The sequence below is a fragment of the Hyaena hyaena genome, unplaced genomic scaffold (assembly GCF_003009895.1).
Source record: "Hyaena hyaena isolate Hyena2069 unplaced genomic scaffold, ASM300989v1 scaffold_137, whole genome shotgun sequence".
In the NCBI taxonomy this organism is placed as follows: Eukaryota; Metazoa; Chordata; class Mammalia; order Carnivora; family Hyaenidae; genus Hyaena; species Hyaena hyaena.
The window spans coordinates 1,498,286-1,511,295 of NW_024080769.1; the positions used below are offsets into that span (position 1 = coordinate 1,498,286).

At 39.8% G+C, this 13,010-nt stretch overlaps 1 protein-coding gene across 3 annotated transcripts in view; it reads right to left on the bottom strand.

Annotated features, from left to right (window-relative positions):
* Nucleotides 1–13,010, bottom strand: part of PEAK1 (pseudopodium enriched atypical kinase 1) — a 308,018-nt gene that overhangs the window by 243,733 nt on the left and 51,275 nt on the right. The window contains exon 3 of one of the 3 annotated variants that reach the window (XM_039238164.1): nt 6,562–6,688. The exons of the other annotated variants lie outside the window; for them this stretch is intronic. The gene's annotated coding sequence lies outside the window, so the exon portion shown is untranslated. The remainder of the gene's footprint in view (nt 1–6,561; nt 6,689–13,010) is intronic. 3 annotated transcript variants of the gene reach the window in all.

The window sequence follows — 13,010 nt, forward strand, 5'->3', positions numbered from 1 at the left end:
GAAAAGCTCAGAGAGCTTAACTCTCAAAGTCACAAAGCAGGTAGAAAAGGGGCTAAAATGTTGTTTAAGATTCCTAAATGTGGTATACATATATAGAGCACTTTCAGGTATTGAAGATCCAACTGATCTTCACTGTAAGGTAGTTAACTGGACTGCTGAGAAAACCCAAGGCACTAAAGATAGCCAACTCGTTAGTGATAGAACCACAAGTTAAACCTAGGACACTGAATACTGACTGTCTTAAAAGAGAAACTGAAAATCTTTTTTACTCAATAACTTGACTTATACCAAAAAGTATGCCTGAGCAAGCAACCACATTTTTTTATTCAGGTAATAATAACTATTATTAAGTTTATTTACTTTGAAAGAGACAGAGAGGGAAGGAGTGGGAGAGGGGCAGGAAGAGAGGGAGAGAGAATCCCAAGTTGAAACCAAGAGTTGGGCACTCAACTGACTGAGCCACCCAGGCACCTCTAGGTTACAATTATTTAAAGTCATACTATAAACTGGGGCACCTGGGTGGCTCAGTCAGTTAAACATCCAACTTCAGCTCAGGTCATGATCTCACGATTAGTGAGTTCAAGCCCCATGTCAGGCTCTGTGCTGACAGCTCAGAGCCTGGAGCCTGCTTCGGATTCTGTGTCTCCCTTTCTGTCTGCCCTTTGCTAGCTCATACTCGGTCTCTCTCTCTCTCTCAAAAATAAACATTAAAATTTTTTAAAAAATAAAGTCATACTATAAAGACATAAATGTTTGCATTCTGTATTTAACAGAATCAGTCAGCTTTTTAACATTAAAATGTTCAAATCAAAGACAAGTCCTTTGATATATTCCCAAATTAAAACCTCCACTGATACTGGCTTAATATAAGGTAGCAAGGGTTATTTTTGTTGTTTATTCACAGATTATTTAAACAGAACAGGTTGGTTAGTGAGCTGCTGAATATTTTATCAAACTTAATTAAGAAGTCCATTGTTCTATCATTAATAAACACATTTTTAAAAATTATTTTATCAATCCTTTCTTTCATGTAGGATTCTCAAGTTAACAGGTCAATCAGCTCTTGCACTTAAGTCAAGATGATTCATTTTCATAAAATAATTGTTAGAAATACTACATTATTATGAAGCTAAAGGTACAGACAGGCTGGGAAACTGATTAAAAGAAAAGAATTCATGTGGAGATGAGACAACTGAACAATTCGGTATCTAAGTATAGTCATATTAACAATACATGACATATTAACAATACATGTCAATGAGAGAATATACATCTGCTTTAAAAAGGACCAAGCTTAGTGGCTCAGTCACTTAAGCATCCAACTTCAGCACAGGTCATGATCTCACAGTTTGTGACTTTGAGCCCCATGTCAGGCTCTGTGCTGATAGTTCATAGCCTAGAGACTGCTTCAGATTCTGTATTTCCCGTGCTCTCTGCCTCTCCCCAACTTGCACTCTGTCTCTCTCTCAAACATAAACATTGAGGGCGTGGGGGAAGACCCAAGTTTTGCAGGAAGACTTCTAGGTTGAACAAGAGAACATGGCACAGCGACATAGGGAGTCAGAGCTCAGCCACCATGATGGTTTTCAGATCATTTGTGAAAAATACAGTGAGAGCATTTTCTCTATTCCAAATAGGCCTCTGTTAAAAAGCCATTTTCAAAGATATGAAAATGCAGGTCCATATGCATAAAAGTAATTTCAGAGTCTTGCAAATAATTGGCAACGCTGTTGTTTGGCAGGAGAGAGCAGAAAAGAACCATTAAATTAATACGCAAATGAGCAGCAACCACTCACATTACTTTCATATGAATGAGAAAAGAATAAATATGTAATTTGGGTGGAGAACAAGCACTCTTGAAATAGTCATGACCAGAGAACACCATCTAATTAACTGCTTAGCTCAGTTCATAAGACTTCACCTGGGCTCAGCAAGGACTGCCACTGAATAGATGAGAGGGCACGGCCTGAACATAGCCAGCTGTGGGGGGGACTGAGGCAGTGCGTATGCCTTAAGGTACGCTGCTTCTCTGTCTTCTGAACATTTTTAAAACTGCATTTGGTAATAATGTTGCTGTGAGTCCCTTTCACCTACTGTTAAATTTACAGTAAGCAAAAACAATAAACAAACAAGTGTATTAGAGACTTAACTGTGAAGAAAAAAAAACCCAGCTTGAGACAGAGCACCCTACTTGATTTCTTACACTTCCTCAGCCACAGCTCTAACAGAGCCATATAACTCATAATGATTAAGCTGAAGCATTTTACAAATTAATAAAGACAGATAAATTCTGTATAGTCCATTATTTTTGTGTTAAATTATCTAAAGTTGATAATTTATAATTGGCTATTACATACCACAATCAATTATTGGAATATTCCATTCCTCAATCACCTTGGACATGAAAGAGCTGACTGTAAACAAAGTCTTCCATTTAGGGCACTTCACACTGAAAGCACTCCACTAAGTACAATATTCATTCAACACACATTCATTAAGCACTTATTGTGTACCCGGCACTTGTAGTAGAAATATCTGGGAATACCCTGCTGAATTGCAGTAGCCCTTGTTTTTAGAGGCAGAGGATATGGCTTATAGATGTGCAAATATTATATAACAGAACAAGTGCTAAAACAGAAATGTATTCAAATCACAGTGGGAATACAGAAGGGGAAAGGACTTAATTCTTCATGGGGAAGTGAAAAAAGGCTTATCAGACTACCTAATTTTTTAAATAAGTGTTGTAAGGAGTTTGGTAGGTATATGAGAGGCTATTCACATGGAAAGGGGAGCATGAAAGGCCTACAGCCTGTGCAAGGTTGTATAGATAGAAAAGACTACTTATTTGGCAGGAAAACAGTAGAGCCCCAAAATAAGTAAGGATTAAAAAATAAGCAATGACCAGAATGGGGAATAAAGAACCTTCAATAAAGCAATTTAGGAAGTTTGGACTTTATCCCAATGAAAATGTGAAGCACTGAAAAATTTCAAGCAGGGATGTGATAATGGATTTGGCTTTAGAAAAATCCTTCTAGCCATATGTGATATAATGATTTATAATGATTTATGTCATCTGAATGACCAAAATATATTTCTCAGATATATTTGATCTTCATCCACAGTTCCTGAAAACACTTTAGACCATAAAGGTGAAATGGGTGTCTTATTAATGAAGGTGACTTTTGGATCCCACCCAAGGATGGGGATTTGTTGCCAAGAAGACAACCACGTGATCAGAGGGTTGGAGCTTTTAATCACCCTCACTCTATCCCAGGGCCTCCAGGGCAGAGAGAGGGGCTGGAGGTTAAAGCAACCAATGGCCAATGGCTTAATCAATCATGATTATGTAAGAAGTCTCCATAAAAACCCAAGAGTACAGTTTTTTTTTTTGTCTTCTTTTTCAGAGAGCCTCCATGTTTGGGGAACTAGAATGCTGATCTAGGTCCCTACCTCCACAAAGACAGAAGCACCTTTGTTTGGGATGTTATCCTATGTATCATCCTCTGTATTGCTTCATCTGGATGTTGATTCATATCCTTTTTCATAACCTTTAATAAACTGGTAAATGTAAGTAAGAGTTTCCCTGAATTCTGTGAGCTGCTCTAGCAAATCAATTTGGAGGTCACTGGAACCTACAATCTGTAGCTGGTTGGTCAGAAGCACAGGTAACAGAACGGGGCTTGTGACTGGTGTCTGTGAAGTAGAGGGTGAGGGCAGTCTTGTAGGACTAAATCTTAACCTATGGAATCAGATGCAATCTCTAGGTAGATAGCATCAGAATTGAGTTGAATTTTCACAAATCCTACTGGTGTCTGAGAACTGCTTAGTGTTGTGTGTGGGAACCCCTGCCCCCAACACTGAAATTGAATCTGGCAACCCTAAAAGACCATACAACAAAAGGAAGGCATAATGGTGGAGGCAATCAATTTTGGTAGCCCTATTAAAAGATTATTAAGGGGGCAGGGTGCCTGAGTGACTCAGTCAGTTAAGCAGCACAGAGCCTGCTTTGGATTCTCTCTCTCATGCTCTCTCTACTCCTCCCTACTCACTCTCTCTCAAAAATAAACAGACATTTTCTAAATAAGATTATTAAGGGCACCTGAATGGTTCAGCTGGAGGAAGTTGTGACTCTTGATCTCGGGGTTGTGAGTTCGAGCCCCACGTTAGGTCACAGAGATTACTTAAATAAATAAAAATTTTCTTAAAAAATTATTAAAATCACTAACCCTGAGGTCAAGGCAACATGATTTGGCCCTTATGAGGCCATACCATTCTCCATATAACAAGCAATGCAAAGGGCCAGGAGGAAGTGCCTTATTGGGTCTCACCTCCAGAGACCACTTTTCACCTTCCTGGAACTCCAGAACACCCAGCTCAAATGGCTGAGTCCAGTTCCAGGACAGGTCTTCATGCAGGTGTATGTACCCATAGGCCTGAAGGGTAGCTAAGGGGTAGCTATTGAGGGCAGATGGGGGAGAGGACACGGTAGAGAGAGCTTGAACACTTTACCACAGTAAAAAATAAAATAGAGGTGCCTGGGGGGCTCAGTCACTTAAGCATCTGACTCTTAAGATGCTCAGGTCAAGATCTCATTGTGTGTAAGTTCTGGTCCCATGTCGGGCTCTATGCTGACAACTCAGAGAGATTCGGTCTCCCTCTCTCTCTGCCCCTTCCCCACTTACACACTCTCTCTGTCTCAAAAATAAACATTTAAAAATAAATAAAATAAAAATATATCTTCAATATTACATACTTATGTACGTACATTACATATAACGTATATATTTCAAAATAGTTTAATTGTGGAAAGATGTATATAGAAGTATATACATTTATACATTAGAATGTATTAATACTAATAATATGTAAAACATTGTGAATTAGCAATTTCACAGCATACTCACGTACAAATGAATATTTGTGCCTAAAACCTAAGGTTCTTTCTTTAAGGTATATAGCACCAACCTGAAGTTTCAAAAATTGTATTGTGTCAAGAAGATCTGAATTAATTCTTTAACAGAAAGCAAAAACATTTCTCCTATAAGATGGACATACTAAATTCAGGATCAACTCACTAAAAAGTCAAAGCAATATGAAGATAGATATGCCAACCAGGTGTTGAAAACAGCTTGGTTTAAAAAAAAAAAAAACATTTAGTAAAGGATGGATGTGTGGCTAAAGGCTGATATTTGTTAGACACAAATGAGCTACTGTATTGCACAGCCCTTCCCCTCAGTGTACAGAGATGCATCACCCGCACATTAAATACAGACTCAGCGAGCAGAACACCGCAGCAAGCATCTGTTGGCTAATGACAAAGAAAACCATGGACCCTTTGAGGCCAATTTCCATCCAGCTGTAAGTATGAAAGCTGCAAACACATACACTGGTTTTCAGTACCAACCCCAAATATCCATGAAAGAGAAGATCTTCAGCATTCATGTTACTTTGTGGCAAAAGCAATACATGTATGGATTACATATGCTAACCAAGATATTCAAAAAAGTTCACTCTAGGGGCGCCTGGGTGGCTTAGTGGGTTAAGTGTCCGATTTTGGTTCAGGTCATGATCTCATGGTTCGTGGGTTTGAGCCCCATGTTGGGCTCTGTGCTGACAACTAGCTCAGAGCCTGGAGCCTGCTTCAGATTCTGTGTCTCCCTCTCTCTTTGACCCTCCCGTGCTCATTCTGTCTCTCTCTCTCTCTCTCTAATAAATAAAACATTTAAAAAATTTTTAAAAAAAGAAAAAATAACTCTAAATAAGCAGAAGTCAAAAACACAATTGCATTTTATTCTGATTCCACTTTTCTTTATATCAATATCCATGGTCAGGAAAATGACTGGTCTAAGGAAGGGACTAAATGAAAACTGTAAACTAGGCAAAGTGTGTCTTCTTACATCATCAGTTTTACTTTTTTCTGTCCTTGTCTCATTACCTATTCTCCTCCTGACCCTATCCCAATATCCTCATATTTTCCCAGATATCTGCTATAATGTTCTCTGGGGCTTACCTTGGCCTCCCTTGCCCCTGTGTTGATATTTAGCACGCCTATATATTTTTCTCAGAGTGTCATGTGACCTGATAACAGCTTCCATAAATATCCAAAACTCCTTTCACTTCTCCTCCTGTCCAATGCTTCTACCTAACCTCAAGACCAAACCCTCTCCTGCCTTCTCAGAAACCTTTTAAATAGCCTTTATCTTTTCTATATATTCAATTTTCCTCTTCACTAGTGCCTTTCCCTCATTACATAAACATATTTTAAGACTCTACCTAAAAAAGCAATAAAACCCTTAGCTTAAAAGGTAAATAAATGAGGGGAGCCTGGGTGGCTCAGTCAGTTCAGACTCCAGCTCAGGTTATAATCTCGCAGTCCAGTTCATGGGTTCGAGCTCCACATCAGGCTCCGTCCTGACAGCTCAGAGCCTAGAGCCTGCTTCAGATTCTGTGTCTCCCTCTCTCTCTGCCCCTTCCCTGCTCACACACACTCTCTCTCTCTCTCAAAAATAAACATTAAAAAAATTTTTTTAAGATAAATAAATGCCAGTATATAAAACTTACCCTATGGTGTCCTCCCCTTAGGCTCTGCCTGTCCCCTCACCACATTCAGTCCCCAGGCCATGGCAGTGAGACTTCTGCTCACTCCATTACATTAATCCAAGGGCTCTTCATCTAGAGGCTGGAGGGTCTGTGGATGGAATTCAGGACACCTATGAACCTGGATGCTTTATTTTCTCCAACTTCTAAAATTACCAATACTTACTATTATTTACTATAGACCTGCCACTATTTTGTTGGTATATCATGCTAAATAAATAAAAATACCTTATTACAAAAAGTTTGATAATAATATTTTAATATAATTGAGCTTTCTCTGTAATTCTTTTTAATTTTGAGAGAGAGAGAGAGAGAGCGCGCGCGCACAAGCAGGGGAGGGGCAGAAAGAGAGGGAGATATAAAATCCAAAGCAGGCTCCAGGCTCCGTGCTGTCAGCACAGAGCCTGACGTGGGGCTCAGACTCACAAACCATGGGATCATGACCTGAGCTGAAGTCAGACACTAAACCTCCTGAGCCACATAGGTGCCCTTGGCTTCCTCTGTAATTCTAGGTATTTTATTTTATCCATTTGTGGCAAACTATGCTGCAAAAATACCTCCTATTCCACATGTTCATCTATGGTGTAAATTTGCTGCTCACCCACAAAGGCATGGAATCTGAGTCCCTTCTTAAATCCAAGCAGGCATTTAACTTGCTTATAACCAAGAGACTGTGGTGAGGGGACAATGAGTGACTTCCCAGGCTAGGTTAGGAAAAGTGATGCAGGTTCTGGGACTAGGTCCAGGGCGGTTTGTTTAATAGCAATAGTTTCCAGAAGAGAATCTGGCACCCGGAACTGGAGGGCTGACATATAAAAAAAAAAAAAAAAAAAAGACACGTGACACCAGCTCTGGGATTGGGTGGTAGACATGGATAGGAGAAGGGCCACAGGGCTCTCACCAGCAGAAGTCTGATGAACCCTTGAAGAGGCTACTGGCAAGACCTTTAAGGAGAGTGAATTAAAATGTTACCAGAAGCTGGACGAAAGATCACTGTTATGAAGGGGCAGAAAGTTTAGCAACACTGTTGGCCTGCAGTAAGTTAAAAAAACAAAATGCTGTTAATGAACTGTTACATCTAACTAAGGTAATTTCCATGCACAATGTCCACAGTGTCAACTGAGAATATATATATCCTATATATATATATTAGAAACTGCAGCTAGAAAGCTGAGCCAGAGAAGAAAGTATTCTGGTTTTGAGCAGAATTTAGAGGAAATGTAAAGAAACCAGCAATGGCTGAGTTCAAAAATAAAACTATATTTCATCCACAATCTCTTCCAGCAGAGAATGCTGAAAACAAAGAAAGGTCTGGGGCCAAAGATCAAATACAGGGTGCTGAAAGGAAAATTTGGGCTCTGCACAGAGATGAAACCTAGAGTGCTGCTATAAAATCCTTTGTTAACACTCAGTTTCCCGGTCTTAATCTCCTTCCCAGTGCCTTTTTCTGTATTTGTCTGCTAAAACTAGATGTGCTAAGTGCTCTGTCCTCAATCCTGGGCAATTTCTTCTTCAACCACTCCTGAAAAACTGTTAACCTCAAAATCTCTCTCTCTCTCAAGCCCCCACCTCTCTCTAAGAACTGTATACAGACCTGCACTTCTCCACTTGAATATTTCAGAAAAACCCCAAACTAAATATTTCAAGAACATATCTATCTCCCATCCCACAAGTTCTTTCTATACCCAAACACACACTGGAAATAAATAGCACTGCCACCCATTTAATTTCCCAATTTAGAAATCATCCCTAATATCGTTCCCCTTCTCTCCTTTCTTCCCCCAACCAATATCTAACCAGTTATTGCGTTATATAGACTCTACCTGCCTCTGCACACCACTGCCAAAATACAGGACCCACCTATGCCACAATACAGGACCCACCGTAGATATGAGTACATACTTTTCTATCTAGAATGCAACTCCTGTTATAAATGCTAAGTACTTTGCTAGGTATTAGTTTAATTCAACAATATAGAACACATTACTCTGTGGCAAATCTGGCAGGACCTATACCAGGCCTAGGCATGCAAAACTGAGATAGAGAAACTGAAGGGACTCTATTTTAGAAAGGTTCCATGTCTACTGTTTCTCTGCTAGGCCCCACTCATGGTCCATATTTCTTTCACCTTGCATCGAGTAAACCAAAGAAGCTATGATCCCACTCCAAGGAGGAAGCAAAGTTAACCATTCTCTGAGTTCTGTCCTAGGCCCCCAAACACCTGATAACATCTAAGGAAAAAGAGATCATGAGCAAGTTCCAGGGGGATCGCTTCAAACTTCGGTCGACACTGGCATCAATGCCCACTACCTTTGGTGATTTATGGAAAAATACCTATTGTTCACCTGACACTTGCCTTTGATCAGACCCTACCCTGGATTCCTAAAGGAACGTGTACCTTGGGCCCCTTTCCAATATAAACCCCTCACCCCAAGTGGCGGAGAGACTCACTTCTTTCCTGAGTCTCCCAGATACTCCATCTGTGGTACCCTATCACTTACACTATTCAATAAACTCTGCTCTCGCTTCCTCCAGGCTGCCATTTGATTTCTATCCCACGTGAAGCCAAGGACCTTCTTAGCTGATCCTTCAGGAACCTCTCTGGGTCCTTGAACCTGGTCTTCCTACATCAAAACAAAGTGAGAAACAGGTCCTGTCTCATCTCTGGAATCACGCAGAGAAGAAAAATAAGTACTGGACTTATAAAAAATTATGGACTAATTGTTTGGTTGAGGCAGAGATACAGCAGGCAGTAAACAAAACGACAGAACAAATATAGAACACTCTCCTGGAGGATCAAGTTTCTTTGATATAAGTAACTTAAGATTTTAACATCAGGGCACCTGGGTGGCTCAGTTGGTTAAGCATCCGACATTGGCTCAGGTCATGATCTCACGGTTTGTGAGTTTGAGCCCCACATCAGGCTCTCTGCTATCAGCACAGGGCCTGCTTCATATCCTGTGTCTCCCTCTCTCTTTGCCCCGCCTTGCTTGTGCTCTCCCTTCCCCCACCCAAAAAAAACACTGGGGCCCCTGGATGGCTCAGTTGGTTAAGTGTCCAACTTCAGCTCAGGTCATGATCTCACAGTCTGTGAGTCTGAGCCTCACATTGGGCTCTGTGCTGACAGCTCAGAGCCTGGAGCCTGCTTCAGATTCTGTGTCTCTATCTCTCTTTCTCTCTCTCTCTCTCCCCCTCCCTGGTCACACACTGTCTGTATCTCTCTCTCTCTCTCACAAAAACATTTTAAAAATCCAAAAAAAAAATTAAAAATTTAAAAAAAGATTTTAACATCAACATATTCATTATACATAAAATACAAATTTACACGAAAGATGCAATAAAATACTTAAAAATTCAGGGGTCATCTTGGACAAGAATCACTGTCCAAAATTAGAATTTCAAGTAACATTACTAAGCAGAAAGAAAGCCACTTTAAGTCAGAGACCCTCTTAGAAGTGAATAAGTCACATTACCTAAAGGAACTCTTGGGTCCACCTATTCAAAAAAGCAACCAGGGCTGGGTGAACATTCCGTGAAACACCACCAGACGATCAGAAAGATTCTGTGGGACTCTCTGCTGCAGCCAGACTCACCTCCACACAGCCTCTGTGGGGGGCTTCAGACACAGCAGGGAAGAAGGCTTGCAGATGATTTAGGAATACCGAACAAACTCATTTTTCTGTCAGATTAAAGTTACCCATAACTACGTAAAGGAAGTCTAAGAAGGCTAAGAAAAAATGTGACGCTGGCTCCAATTCCTGCCAAGATGCTGAATTAGCAAAACTGCTGACCCTTCTCAGAAAATCAGCCCATGGGGAAGTTACAGAGAAAAAGTGGAAAGAACCATGAGAAACACCTGGGGGGACAAGGACCCATTTGGAACCAGAATGTGTGGAATGGTGGCTTTGGCCTGAGGCAAGAGGCAGTTCAGAGGCTGTGGGATAACAAAACCGGAGAACTCCTAAATTCTGCTTTTCTTCTGCCCCAGCACCTATGTGCACACAACCTGGCTCCATACATGCCTCACTTGGACCTCAGTCCTCAGGAGAATAGTCAGGAGCTTAGAAACACAGCTGAATACACACTAACCTTCCCTGGCTGCTTCTTCCCGCCACCTGCTCCTCTAACACACAAACCTGCGCTGAGGGCCAATAATCTTGGTGGTGCCTCCTCTTAAAGGCAGCTTCTTTCTCAAGAGAAAAAGGTAAAGTGACCTGAGATTAAGTTAAATGGGGTGAGAAGTAATTGACTCAAGCTCTTCAACTCCCACCCCTGACATTGCTGGGACTGATAAAAACCTAATCCTCCCCACAGTAGCAGTGTCTGACAAAGTAAAATATCAAGTACCAAATAGAAAATGTAAAACAAGATATTTTAGTCTATTCAAGCTGCCATAACAAAATATTGTGGACTGGGGGGCTTAAACAACAGAAATATTTTTCACAGTTCTGGAGTTCTAGCTAGAAGGGTGCCAGCATGGTCAGGTTCTGGTGAGAGCCCTCTTGCTGGCCTGCGGGTGGCCACCTCTGGCTATGTCCTCAGAGAGAGAGGAGAGAGAAAGAGCAAGCTCTCTAATATCTCTTTTAATCAAGGCACTGTTCCCATCAGACCAGGGAATTCACAACTTCATCTAACACTAATTTCCTCCCAAAGTCCCCACCCCAAACACCAACACATGGAGAATTCAATGTAGGAATTCTGGGTGGGACACAAACATTCAGTCCATCATCTTATGTTTAAAAAAAAAATAAGGTGAAATTTGATCCTAACATCATACCATAAGAAAAATCAACACCAGTTGAATTAAAGACTTAAATGTGAAAAAGAACTTTAAAAATCTTAGTGGAAAATATGAGTATCTTTTAACCTCAGGGTAAGAAAGGATTTTGTAAATAAGACAAGAGAAATTTGTACTAAAACTAAGAACAATTATGCAAAAAAAACCTTAAACAAGGTGAAAATACAAGTTATAAACTAGGAAAAAGTATTCACAATACACTCAACTTATAATGCATTATTACCAAGAACATATAAAGCAAGAACACATACCCAAAACATGACCAGAAAAAATGGATAAGAGACATTTAAGAGGCTTTTGACAGTAGCACACATACATATAACCAATAAAAGTATGAACAATGTTCAACATCACTGGGGATCATGGAAATTCAAAGCGAAACTGTCAGTAAAACAGCAAAAAGCTTTGAAAACAGACCAAAAAGAAAAGATTGCCAACTGTTCTCTCTAGCTCATGCATACATTACCTCTACCTTTCATTATCTTTGAATTTTTTCAATTTAAAAATTATAGAAAATTGATAATAATGTGAACTATTATTATGCACGAAAGAGCAAATTAGTTGTGTCCAATGGATTACAGGTGATAATTGCCCACTGGATAGACCAGTCTTTGCATCTATTTGAAAAAATCATTTCAGCATTTCTTTACTGCATATAAATGAGTGGCTCTTCAAATTTGCCTTTGGACTGACTTTAACATCTTACCAGTTTCCTCATTAATAGTGAGTTAAATAAAATATTTGACAAGTGTTCATTTTATATCTGTATGAGAACCACGATTATAACCCCTTTTTAAATCCTTTAAAAAAATCCTCTTAACACCACAATTAGAATTCAATGTCACCCATTTACGATTAAAAGGCAAAAAAAAAAAAAAAACCTTTCAGCAAATGAGGAATAGAAGGGGCTATTCAACCTGAAGATAACAACTTTAAAATCTGAAAACTTTCTCCCTAAACTCAGGAACAAACCAAGGGCATCTGCTCTCACCACTTTCTCCTTTCTTTTTTTTTTTTTTTTCTTTTTGAGAGAGAGAGCACACATGGGCACATTAGTAGGAACAAGGGGCAGAGGGGGAAGAGAGAGAATCTTAGCAGGCTCCATACCTAGTGTGGAGCCCAGTGTGGGGTTTGCTCTCAGGGCTGTGAGATCATGACCTGAGCCAAAACCAAGAATCGGACACTTAACTGACTGAGGCACCCAGGTGCCCCTGCTCTCATCAATTCTATTCAATACTGTACTAGAGATTCTAGTCAGTAAAATGAGGTAAGGAAAAGAAATGCAAGCTGATAGGAAGGAGTAAAATTGTCTTTACTTACATACACATCATAATTATATAGTAAAGCCTAGAATCAAAACAAAACAACAACCCCCCACACATATAAAGCTGCTAGAATGAACAAAGACTAATATACAAAATTCAATTATATTTTTACATATCAGTAATGAACAGTGGAAATGAACTAAAATGTCACAACAGCATTAAAAATCAAAGTGCAATATCTGTACACTGAAAATTAAAATAAAACTTATGGCTCTTGAGAAATTAAAGATGATCTAAATAAATGGAGAGAGATATCATGTTTACAGTATTAAGATGTCTACTCTCTCCAA